Raw genomic sequence first — 12,954 nt, 5'->3', positions numbered from 1 at the left:
AACTAATAGGGAAAAGTGTAAGCTTATTTTAAGGATAGAAACGACGTAGCTGCTCAATGTTCCAGGCGTTGGTGAAGACCTCGCCTTTGATGGTTTTCAACCGGTAGGCGCCTGGGCGAAGTATTTCCGCGACGATGTAGGGCCCTTCCCAGGGCGGGGAGAGTTTGTGACAATCCTTGTTGCTCTGTACAAGACGGAGGACGAGGTCTCCGACGTTGAAGGCTCGACCCCGCACCCGTCGGCTGTGGTACCACCGCAACGCTTGCTGGTACTTGGCTGAATGGAGGAGGGCGATGTCGCGGGCCTCGTCCAGCTGGTCCATGGCGTCTTGGTGAGATGCCCCGGCTCCCTTAGCGTCATATGCTCTGATTCTTGGCACTCCATAGTCGAGGTCCGTCGGGAGAATGGCCTCGGAGCCGTAGATCATGAAAAAGGGTGTGTAGCCGGTGGCCCGGCTAGGAGTCGTCCTTAGGCTCCAGAGCACAGCCGGGAGCTCAGCGAGCCAACGCGCGCCGAATTTGTTCAACCGGTTGAAAATTCTGGGTTTGAAGCCTTGAAGGAGCATGCCGTTTGCGCGCTCGACCTGTCCGTTCGTCCGGGGGTGCGCGACAGCTGCCCAATCGATTCGGATGTGTTGTTCGTCACAGAAACGAACAAATTTCCTACCGGTGAACTGCGTGCCGTTGTCTGTGATGATGGAGTTCGGTACTCCAAAGCGATGGATGATGTCGAGAAAGAACAGCACAGCTTGCTCGGATTTGATTGTGGATACTGGCCGAGCTTCAATCCATTTTGTGAACTTGTCTATGGTGACAAGCAAGTGGGTAAAGCCTCCGGGCGCTTTTTTAAGAGGCCCGACCAGGTCAAGCCCCCAGACCGCGAAGGGCCACGTGATGGGGATCATCTGGAGAGCCTGGGCCAGGAGGTGTGTTTGCCGAGCGTAGTATTGGCACCCTTCGCAGGTGCGTACAATTTGCTCGGCATCGGCTACTGCGGTGGGCCAATAGAAACCCTGTCGGAATGCCTTCCCAACCAAGGTTCTTGGTGCGGCATGGTGTCCGCATGCCCCACCGTGGATGTCGCTCAGTAGGAGTTTTCCCTGTTCGCCAGGGATGCAAAGCTGAAGAATTCCGATGTGACTTCGTTTGTAGAGTTCGCCCTCTACAAGAACGAAGGATTTGGCGCGTCGCGCGAGCCGTCGGGCTTCTGTCTCGTTGGTTGGTAGTACATCGCGGAGGAGATAGTCGATGTAAAGCGTTCTCCAGTCATTGGGAGGATCGGACTCCGTTGCTGGGTCTTCTTCAAACTCCATGACCTCGGGGTCGGGAGGAACAGTTGGCGGATTGGCCTTGGGGGTCGGACTAGAAGGGCCATCGTCGGCTTGTTCCGACCCCGTGTAGCGTACCGAGGGTTTGTGTTGGTCACTAGCGAAGACGCCTGTTGGAACTGGCTCTCGGCTGGATGCCGCTTTTGCGAGCGTGTCGGCCGCTTCGTTGAGGCGTCTGGGGATATGATTGAGTTCGAGGCCGTCGAATTTGTCCTCCAGACGTCGGACCTCTTGACAGTATGCCTCCATCTTGGTATCGTGGCAGGCCGACTCTTTCATGACCTGGTTGACGACCAGCTGAGAGTCGCCCCTGACGTCGAGGCGTCGGATGCCCAGCTCGATGGCGATTCGTAGGCCGTTGATGAGCGCTTCGTATTCTGCAGTATTGTTTGATGAGGGAAAATGGAGCCGAACCATGTACCTCATGTGGCGCCCTTCTTCATCAGCGATCCGTCGAAGTACATTATCCAGTACTCTTGATCGACGGCCGCTGGTGGCATCTGGACCTCGGTCCACTCCGCGATGAAGTCAGCCAGCGCCTGAGATTTGATCGCCGTTCGGGGGACATAAGAAATGCCCTGATCCATCAGCTCGAGCGCCCACTTTGCGGTTCTTCCCGTAGCGTCATGGCTACGAACGACCTCGCCGAGGGGGAACGATGTCACTACTGTCACGGGGTGTGACTCGAAGTAGTGGCGTAGCTTCCTTTTGGTGATGAGGACGGTGTAGAGGAGTTTCTGGATCTGGGAGTAGCGGGTTTTGGAGTCAGATAGCACTTCGCTGATGAAATATACAGGGCGCTGCACCCTGAAGGTGTGCCCTTCCTCCTCTCGCTCTACTATTAAGGCGGAGCTAACCACCTGGGTGGTGGCTGATATATATAATAGGAGAGATTCTCCATCGCGTGGAGGAACTAGGACCGGCGGCTTAGTTAAAAATTGTTTAACCATGTCAAGTGCCTCCTGAGCCTCGGCTGTCCACTCGAAGTGGTCAGTTTTCTTCAGAAGTCAATAAAGGGGGAGTCCTCGTTCGCCGAGGCGTGAAATGAATCGGCTGAGGGCGGCAAGGCACCCTGTGATTCGCTGAACCCCCTTTATGTTTTGGATCGGGCCCATCCTCGTGATGGCCGATATCTTCTCTGGGTTGGCTTCGATGCCACGCTCGGAGACGATGAAGCCGAGCAGCATGCCCCTCGGGACTCCGAAAACACATTTTTCGGGATTGAGCTTGATGCCGTTCGCCCGGAGTTTCGCAAAGGTGCGTTCAAGGTCGGCGACAAGGTGGTCAGCCCGCTTGGATTTGACTACGATGTCGTCGACATAGGCCTCAACGGTTCGCCCGATGAGGTCTCCGAAGCAACTAAGCATACAGCGCTGGTACGTCGCCCCAGCGTTCTTCAAACCAAACGGCATTGAAACGTAGCAAAATGATCCGAAGGGCGTGATAAAAGATGTCGCGAGCTGGTCGGACTCTTTCATCGCGATCTGATGGTAGCCTGAGTATGCGTCAAGGAAACAGAGGGTTTCGCACCCCGAGGTGGAATCGACTATCTGGTCTATTCGGGGCAAAGGAAATGGATCCTTTGGACATGCTTTGTTGAGACCAGTATAATCAACACACATTCTCCATTTCCCACTCTTTTTTCGGACAAGAACAGGATTTGCTAACCACTCTGGGTGGTATACTTCCTTAATGAATCCTGCGGTCAGTAGTTTGGCTATCTCCTCACCGATGGCCCTGCGTTTCTCCTCGTCAAAGCGGCGCAGGCGTTGTTTCACCGGCTTGGAGCCCGGGAGGATCTGGAGGGTATGCTCGGCGACCTCCCTCGGGATGCCCGGCATATCCGAGGGTTTCCACGCAAAGATGTCCTTGTTGGCGCGGAGGAAGTCGACGAGCGCGCTTTCCTACGCGGAGGAGAGCGCGGTCCCGATTCGGACTTTTTTGCCCTCGGAGCTACTGGGATCCAAGAGGACGTCCCTGGAACCCTCTGCTGATTCGAATGATCCGGACGACTTCTTTGCGTCGGGTGTCCCTTCAATGACCTCCTCCCTAAGGGTGGCGAGCTCTTCGGATGCGATGACCGCGGATGCGTGTCCGCAGCATTCGACCTCACACTCGTAAGCGCGCTGGAAGGAGGTGCCGATGGTGATGATCCCACGGGGACCTGGCATCTTCAGCTTCAGGTATGTGTAATTGGGCATGGCCATGAACTTCGCGTAACATGGTCGCCCCAGAATGGCGTGGAAAGTCCCCGGGAATCCCACCACATCGAAGGTGAGGGTCTCAGTCCGGTAATTGGATCGATCCCCAAAAGTGACGGGCAGGTCAATCTGCCCTAGTGGCACAGCTTGCCTTCTAGGCACGACGCCATGGAAAGGTGCTCGGACGGGACGGAGGTGCGTTCGGTTGACGCCCATCTCGTCGAGCGTCTTGGCGTACATGATGTTGAGGCCGCTGCCCCCATCCATCAGTGCCTTGGTGAGCCGCTTTGGACCGACGATCGGGTCGACGACAAGTGGATACCTCCTCGGGTGTGGGATGGCATCTGGATGGTCGGACCGGTCGAAGGTTATGGCGGATTCCGACCATCGGAGATAAGCTGGCATAGCCGGTCCAGCGGTATAGACCTCTCGACGTGCGACCTTCTGGCGGCGCCTGGAGTCGTAGGCCGCTGATCCTCTGAAGATCATGAGGGCACCGGTCGGTGTTGGGAAGGCGTCGTCCTTCTCCTCCGTGTCGTCAATGGTGGGAACAGGCTCCTTCCCCTTCTCCTCCTTGTTCAGGCCCCCGGCCAAGTATTTGCGCATAAGGCCGCATTCCTTGTATAGGTGCTTGGCCGGGAAGGCGTGGTTTGGGCATGGCCCCTCGAGCATTTTCTCGAAGTGGTTCGGAGTGCCCTCCATGGGTTTCCGGCCACCTTTGCGGTCGGCTGCGGCCACGAGCGAGTTGTCGCGCCGCTGCTTCTTACTTTTCCCTTTGGCGGGACGGTTGGAGGCGCCTTCGCTGGCGCCCTCGTCCCACCTTGTCTTTCCGTCAGAGCGATCAAAGATGGCTCCGACCGCCTCTTCTCCAGAGGCATGACTGGTGGCGATGTCCAGAAGTTCCTTGGTAGTTCGTGGGCCCCTGCGTCCTAGCTTGTGGACCAGGGACTCGCAGGTCGTTTCGGACAGAAAGGCTCCTATCACGTCGGCGTCGGCGACGTTTGGGAGCTCGTTGCACTGTCGGGAGAAGCGCCGGATGTACCCGCGGAGGGTTTCATCGGCCTTCTGACGGCAGTTCTTGAGGTCCCATGGGTTTCCAGGGTGTTTGTACGTGCCCTGGAAATTACCCACGAAGATCTCAGTAAGATCCGCCCAACTCTGAATAGCATTGGACGGTAGGTGCTCCAGCCATGCACGTGCGGAGTCGGCCAAGAACAGCGGGAGATTGCGAATAATAAAATTATCATCACTCGCACCACCGGCCTGACATGCAAGCCGATAGTCTTCGAGCCAAAGCCCGGGATTTGTTTCGCCAGAATATTTAGGAATGTTCGTAGGCGGTCGATACCTTAGGGGGAACACGGCGTTGAGGATGTGCCGGCCAAAGGCCTGAGGGCCGGGCAGAACGGGGCTCGGGCTTCGGTCTTCGTTGCTGTCGTAGCGCCCTCCACATCGGGGATGATAGCCGCGGCGCGCTGCTTCTCCCTCGTCGCCGTGGGCACGTCTCCGGGCGTCGATGATGCTGCGTACGTCGCGGCCACGGCCGAGGCGTTGATGTACAGGGACGACGGAGGGCTGCCCGCCGGCTGGCGGTGTTTGGTGTACGGATGCGTCCTTGGTGGGACGCACTGAGGGCGCGTGCTTGCTGGTGTCGGGTTCGCGTCGTCGAGACAACGAACTTTCCGCCTGCTGCGCGGCTACACGCTCGAGCAACGTGCGAATCTCCCGATAAGCGCGTCGATCCTCGGACGTTGCGGCCTCCGGGAGGCCATGCAGCAAGGCGGTTGCTGCGGCGATGTTCTGGCTGGCTCGGGCAAAGTGAGGAAAGGCCCCATCGTCGGTGAGGATCCTTTGGTGTACGGTGCGGGCTGTGGCGCGCGCGCCCCCCGTCTTTGCGGCGTTCAATCTCGCGATTGATGTCCGCGTATTCCCGTGCGAGCCCTTGCCCGGCCTCGTCGATCTCTTGCTGACGAGCCCTTAGCTGCTCCATCCTCAGGTGAGATGGGGCTGTCCCCTCTTCCCCGAATCTGTTATCAGGTTTGTTTGTAGGGGTGGCCTCTTCCCTGGAGGCGCTTTTGACGTGACCCTCGGGGGTCTGCGTCATGTAGCACTCTCGGGAAGGATGGTGGCTCCCCCTACTGGAATCTGAGCTGGAGAGCGATACAGGCTTCTCGTTGAGGAGCTCGTAGAGGGTCTCCGTATCGCGCTCAATCACCCCCACGAACTCGATGTCCGTGGGTGATTGAACCACACGTAGCGCCCAAGGGCGGCCGGCGGTCGCCACAGCGTTGCGGAGACCGAATGGAAACGCTGTCGGGGCGCTCCATACGGACCTTTCCGGATACATGGTGGCGTCGTGGGAAGCCCCCTTGGGTGACGGGACTCCTCGGGAGTTGTCTGGTGGGCCCTCAAGCCTAAGACGGCTGAGGTTGATGGAAGGGGGAGAGGGGGCGGCTGAATCAGTCAGCGCCAGCTCTCCTCCTAGCGTGATGATGAAATCTAGGTCGCCGAAACGCACGTGTGCGCCCGGGGCCCAGGTGATTGCGTGGGTGGCCATCCGAGACCTGATTTGGAACGCGCAAAGCCCCTACCTGGCACGCCAACTGTCGGTGTTTCGTGCAAGCACCGGCAAGTAAATTTATAGTAATGCGCGTTAGGTTCGGATGGTGCGCTAAAGGACACAGGAATTATACTGGTTTGGGCGGAACGTCCCTACGTCCAGTTTGTTGCTGCTTGTGTTATTAGCACCGTAAACGATCTGTAGTAAGGGATACAAACTGCCGAGAGAGGGACTGGTCCCAAGTCTCTGATCGAAGGATTGAAAGGTGGTCAAGAGCTTCGTAGCTGCTTGAATGTGTGTGAGTGTGTTCTATTGTTCGGTCCTATTTTTCCCCCCGTTCGATGGAGGACATGCCTCCCCTTTTATAGATGAAGGGGCTGGCTTTACAAGGGTGAGAGCTTCAATGTTTCGTACACTACCTAGTCTTGTGGCTCCTGTTTACCTGGTCAGGTCCCCCACTCTGATGAGTGCGCAGGAAGATAAGTGCTTACGATGTTGTCGATATCTCTATAGGATGTCAGATTAGTCACAGCACGCTGCCCCCAGGGTATGGGTTACGGTACAGTGGTTTTGACTTAGGGGCCTCCCCCCAGCCTGGCTCCTCACGCCTTCCGGTTCCCATGATGAGAATTCGGGGTCGGGGTCCGGTGTAGTGCCGTGGCCAAGGCTCTCTGACTTGGAGGACCTGAGGGGTCGGGAAGAGGGCCCCCCGCTCCCTTGGGTCCATAGCGTGGTGACGGAGTATCCATCGTTCGTGGAGATAGCAAATCCGTTCTTGGAGCGTAGCGGTTGTCGTATATCTTCGTTGGGTTCCGTGTCCCAGAGCTGAAGGCGGCGCCTACAACTCTACAGAGTGAGGTGCACGCACCTGTAATACCTTTTGGGCTCTGCGGCGCCCGGAAGGGTCTAAGCATCAGTCCTGTCGTTCCCTGACAGTTCTCTTCCTGTCAGGGCGCAGGGTATGGTCGTTGGAGTCATGGTTGACCCGAACGTCTTGTCTCGTCCTGTACCCATCGTTACCAAGGATAGATATCGATCAGGGCGAGGCTCGTTCTGGGCCGTCGGGTGAGGCGGAGGCCAATCCCTATCTCTTGGGCGAGACTAACCTTATCCCTCCGGGATCGGGCAAGGCGGAATCTATCCTTTAGCCTTCGGGCGAGACCGAGCCCGCCCTATAGGCGTCGGGCGAGACGGAGATTAGCCTTGAGCCTTTGGGGCGAGGCAGGGTTATCCCTTAAAGGCGTCGGGTGAGGCTGACCCCACCCCTCCGGGATCGGGCGAGACGGAACTCATCCCTCAGCCCTCGGGCGAGACCGAGCCCGTCCTCAAGGCGTCGGGCGAGACGGAGTTTATCCCTCGGTCCTCGGGCGAGACCGAGCCCGTCCCAAGGGTGTCGGCGCGAGGCGGAACCGAACTCCTGTCATTCGAACAAAGGATGACATGGCGCCCTTATGCGTCCAGAAGTTTTTTACGTTCGGTGGTTATCGATTCCACCTTCTGGGGTACCCCGGTATTAGGTCACCGACAATGGCCTACCGCCTACGGCGGAACAAACCGAAGAAACCTGGAGATAGAGGAAAACAAGGTGAATCCAACCAAGCATCTTACAGTGGTGTGGAGCGAATGGGAGCGGCGTTGTGCTCGGAGTGGCGGGCAGTGATGGCGGCAGCGCTAGGGTTTGGTGGAGCTGTGTCTTGGCAATTCAGTGAGGAGGCTGCTGCTTAGAACGGGATAGGGAGAGGTGGCGTGGTGCTGCTCGGTATTTATGGCCAAGAGACTTGGGAGGCACGACAAGGGAGGAGGCGTGGGCAGTGCGGAGTCAGAGTCGGGCAGCGGTGGAGCAGAGTATGGGTGGAAGACACGTGGGAGGTTGAAGACCCCACTGACAGATGGGGTCGGGGTGGCAACGAGACAAGGTAGGAGGAGCGGAGAATGGTGCGGCTACGCTGGGCCGGCCTGCTGGGCTGCTGTGGCAGGAACGACCTACAGTAGAGGGAAAAGGCCAAGCAGGGGAGTGGGCCATGCGCTGGGCCAGTGTGGGGAGAGAGCAGGTGGACTACGAAGGAGAAGTGGGCTGCTTGGGCCAAAAGCCAAGAAAAGGAGAAGAAGAAAATAAAATTCTTTTTTTATTTTCAAATCCATTTCAAACCATTTCAAAAGCATTTGAAATTATTTTGAATTTTGGACAAAACCACTCATCACAAAAATAAGTATGCATCAGCATGAATGCACAAAAATGATGCTAAGCCTTATGATAAATTTTAATTTAATGAAAAATTATTATTTACCTATATTTTCATGAGCACAAAATACAAAATTAAATCAATTTATTTCTATTTTGAAAAGAGGAAATTTTAGGGTGTTACAATTCTACCCCCCTTAAGATGAATCTCATCCTCAAGATTCGGACGATGGTGATCAAAGAGATATAGATTCTACACCTTTGGATTCTTCTTTACTTCATCAAGTAGTTCCATCTTCTTGATAAGGATCCCACTTTACATTGCATACCTGTTGACCTTACTCCAAATAACTTGCCAAACTGATTCCAAGATCCTAATAGGCACCTAGAACAACTCTTAGGTAACTCCAATCACTAGGCCACATTTCCTTTTTAGTCCATACTTATTAGACCTCTTTCTTCAAATGTTCACCTGCCAATGAAGCCTTTTCACTTTCTTGGTCCAAAGTAGGCTCTGTCACCAGCTTTAAAACATTAATGACTTTATATGCTCAGATCAAATTGCTTAACTCTTAAACACAATTCTAAGTCCACGGTTTAGAATCTTCTTAGCATAACTCTCTCTTGCTAAGGGCATCGGTAACGACATTCACTTCTCTAAGTGATAGCACTCTTTCGAGTCCTAAAACCTTGATTGCTTCAATCCAACAATGATGTCACAAGCTCGAAACCATCTTAGTGAAAATGTCCTTTAGATTCTTATGACCCACCTAGATGTCACTTTTACGTCCAAGAAGATAGTACTTCCATGCTTTATAATGGATAACCCCACATAAAATGTTGGGTACTCTAACTCACACTTCCTTAGTTGACTTAATGAACAAGCTACTACTTTTTCTTCTTGTATAAAGACACATCCCACACCTTAACAGAGTGCATCATAGCAGATATAAAGCTCTTGTCCTGATCTGGTAAAGCTAATATATAGGTTTTACTTCAACCTCTCTTTTTTTACTCCTTCAAATACTTACTTGAGGTTTCTTGACCCAAACTAACTTAAAAGCTTCTTCGGTAGCTCTACCAATATCTTGATAATCTTGGATAAACCTCCCTTGAACCTCTAACCAAACCTCATTATTAAAAACTCTGAGTTTCTCTCACATCTTTGAGTGGGTTCCTATCACATCATTAACTTTCTTCAATCCAAACCTTCTTGTCATGCTTAGTATATCAGTGGGATTTCCTAAGACTCCATAGAACTATCTGTAGTTATCAGATATCTCATTCCTATGTCATCAATGCCTACTTGTCCTAGGTATGTTGAAGATTGGACTCCTAGCTGGGGATAGCTCAAATTGCAGACCCATATTGACGAATGCATCCATTCCTCGTAGATAATCCAATAACTTATCAACCGAGCAAAGGATACTTACTCTGGATGATGAAGCTCTTAAGTGGTATACATCCTCTAAGTATACACCTTCTAATAGGTCATTCTCGTATTCCTTAGGTGTAGGTTGAATATCCTCATACTCAATTCTTTCTCCTGACGGCGTTATTAGTAGCACCGAACATTGGGTATACTTAATCACTCCTTTACCAGTAGATAACCATCCCTTTCCAAGGATAACATCAATGTCCATTAACTCCAAAATAATAAGGTTTGCCATGAAGTTCTCCCCTTTTATGTTAAGACTAACTTTTGGGCATATGCGGTCTGCCTTCATTTCTCTTCCTGGAGTCTTAACTATCATTGGTTTCCTCATCGAAAGCATAGTTATCTTAGGATTTTCCACATATTCCCTAGAGATGAATGAATGTGAAGCACTAGGGTCAAACAACACCATAGTAGTGGCTGAGCTTACTTCAATCAAACCGCAAACAACGTCCTGAGTGGTAATCATATCCACATTGTTCAGACTTTCTTGAATGTAGTTTTGCTTTAACTTATTTCCTTGCACTTGCTTCTTATGGACATTCTATTCTAGCTCTGCTACTATGATTCCGGCTTTGATTACTCTCAGCAAGCTTCTCAAGACAATCGTTCTTATAGTGTTCAATTTCACCACAATCATAATCTTCCTCACTAGTAGAAGTATTTGTCTTCATCAAGGTGATAGTAGGAGGTGACAGACATGGCTCTTGAGAACTAAAATGCTGCACTTCACCATTGGGTTGCTGATCCTAATCCTGATCTGTACTCCCAAGCAGATTCATATGGTGTGACTGACATTCTAGTTGTGTAGCAAAATGGAGACAAGTGTTTCTTAACTAGCATTGAAGATCACGCTTTCTCTTCTTCTCTTCCATCTCTCGACGCTTGTTCTCAATTAGAATTGCTCTGTCCACCAATGTTTTGAAATCAGGATACACAATAATCATCAACTGCAATTGAACTCCATCATTCAGTCCTTTTAAAAAGCATTTCTATATCTTAGCATCATTATCCACTTCTTCTAGAGCATAGCGCGATGACTGAGTGAACATGTCACAATACTCACACACAGTCATAGATCCTTGCTTGAGATCCCAGAACTCATCTGGCTTGAGTTCTACCACACCTATGGGAATGTGGTATGACCTGAAGCTCTCGCTAAACTCCTTCCAGGTGATCTGTCCAACATTGTTGGGACGTCCATACCGGTAAGACTCCGACCAGTCTTGTGCTGTGCCCTAGAGTTAGCCGAACGCAAAAGGCACCTTCTCAAGGTCATCACATTGATCTATGTCCAATTGTCGCTCCATAGCTCTAAGCCAGTCATCAGCTTCTAGTGGTTCGCTTGTATGAGAGAATATCGGTGGGCATCCCTTCATAAATTCATCACGCTTGTCAATAGGTGGTGCTTGATGTGAGTGGTTCAACACACTTTGAGCAATAGTTTGCAATAACTGAGTCTGCATCATCAAATCTTGCTCTATAGATGGAGGATTAGGTGGCGGTGGATTAGAATTGGCAGGATACCTTCCTAGTGAGAGCTAGAATCTATAAAACCACCTTCACTTTGACTACCCCCTTAAGAAAATATCAACTAAGGGACACAAAAATGGTAGCTTGCACCTTCTTCTAGATGAGCTAATTAGTATCAAGACGTTCTGATATCCCAGTGATACTCTTGTGTATGGACAAGAACAAGAAATCTAAAATTCCTTGCGAGCAGAAAAACAATAGTGTAGTAAATAGATGTAACTCTCATTCTATTAATCCAATGAAGTTGTAGCTTATACTGTTGGAAAGCTTATAAAATTCTCCACAACTTCAATATAGAACACTTTTCCAAATTCTGCAGTTCAGGTAGTCAAAAACAGTGCACAACAGAAACTGTTCTAGGCTTCAGACAACATAGGTGCATCATCTTATGATTTTCATACTCCATAACCAAAATAGCTATCAGGGTGATTCTTATGGTCAGAGGAAGATGTTGAAGTCTACTGTTGTCCAGAATTTTCTCATGATTTCTGATCATCCAAAATCAGAGATATAAGCCAAAGAGTGCAGGCTGCTCCAAAAGGCAGGATAGAGAAAACAGGAGATAACCAAATCCCGACTATTTATTTCATTAATCCTCATACCTTAGGCCTATGAACTAAATGAAATTGTGGGAACACCCACAAGATCATTGCAATCATTATAAAGATTCAAAACAAGCATAAGCATAATGACAATTCAACAAAGTACTAAAGGTGCACAACTCAATCATTGATTCAACCTACAATACTATCGTCCTCATTGTACTAGGGGTAACAATCCTAAGACTCATCTTCAGATTACGCAAGAAGGTGGTGAGGAACAGTTTTAAAAGCATATCAAATCAAGGAGTGAAGATGAGAACAACGACTTTAAAATAAGCACCAAAGTAGAGATGAATAGCAAGGGTAGAGATATAGTAGAGAAGAAAATGTCAAGGTTCATAGAGCAAGGGTTTTTGTAGCAACTTCTAAACCTTAGAACGACCAGTTTATACTAGGCTTACGTCCTACAGTCAGCATTGCTCTAATACAACTTTGTAGCATCCGATTTTAATAACAAAACCAGATACACACCATATGTGAGCCTATGAAGTCAAATCTCACATATAGCTACAAATAAGGGTAATATCAATAGACAATGCTCAATATATAACGTACTTAGTATAAAGAATATAACCTTAGATAGCAAACATCGGAAAGACAACTCTAATCTTTGGGTGAAGACTCCAATTTCATAGGGACAACTGACTAGTTGATCACAAGCCCAATTCCTCCAAACTCTAGCAATCTGATACCCATCCAGGATTTTATCCAAATATTTGAAAAATAAAGCAAGCGTAAGTACATGTCGTACTCAACAAATGTAATATGGGGTTCATGAGGCTCAAAAGGCTGATACTAGTTTAACTACGATTAGCTTTTAATGAGTCATCTTTTAGCTATTGGGTGGCAACAAGTTTATTTACAAGCCCACATAAACATATGATCAGGTAAACATGAATAGTGAATAGCATAAACAGTAATCATTAGTGAGCATCTTTATCATCAGTATCATCAGTGTTCATCATCATTAACCATTAATGATCATCTATTCTATAAGGGTCCAAGGCCACTCGTGACCATGAGCACGACTGATATACCAGTTTTACACTCTGCATAGGTTGTACACTTTCACTATGAGTCATGATTTACCCTTTTGCCCAAGGCGGCCAACCTC

Source organism: Miscanthus floridulus, chromosome 5 (genome assembly GCF_019320115.1).
Source record: "Miscanthus floridulus cultivar M001 chromosome 5, ASM1932011v1, whole genome shotgun sequence".
Lineage (NCBI taxonomy): Eukaryota > Viridiplantae > Streptophyta > Magnoliopsida > Poales > Poaceae > Miscanthus > Miscanthus floridulus.
Note: the sequence above shows the minus strand (reverse complement) of the source record.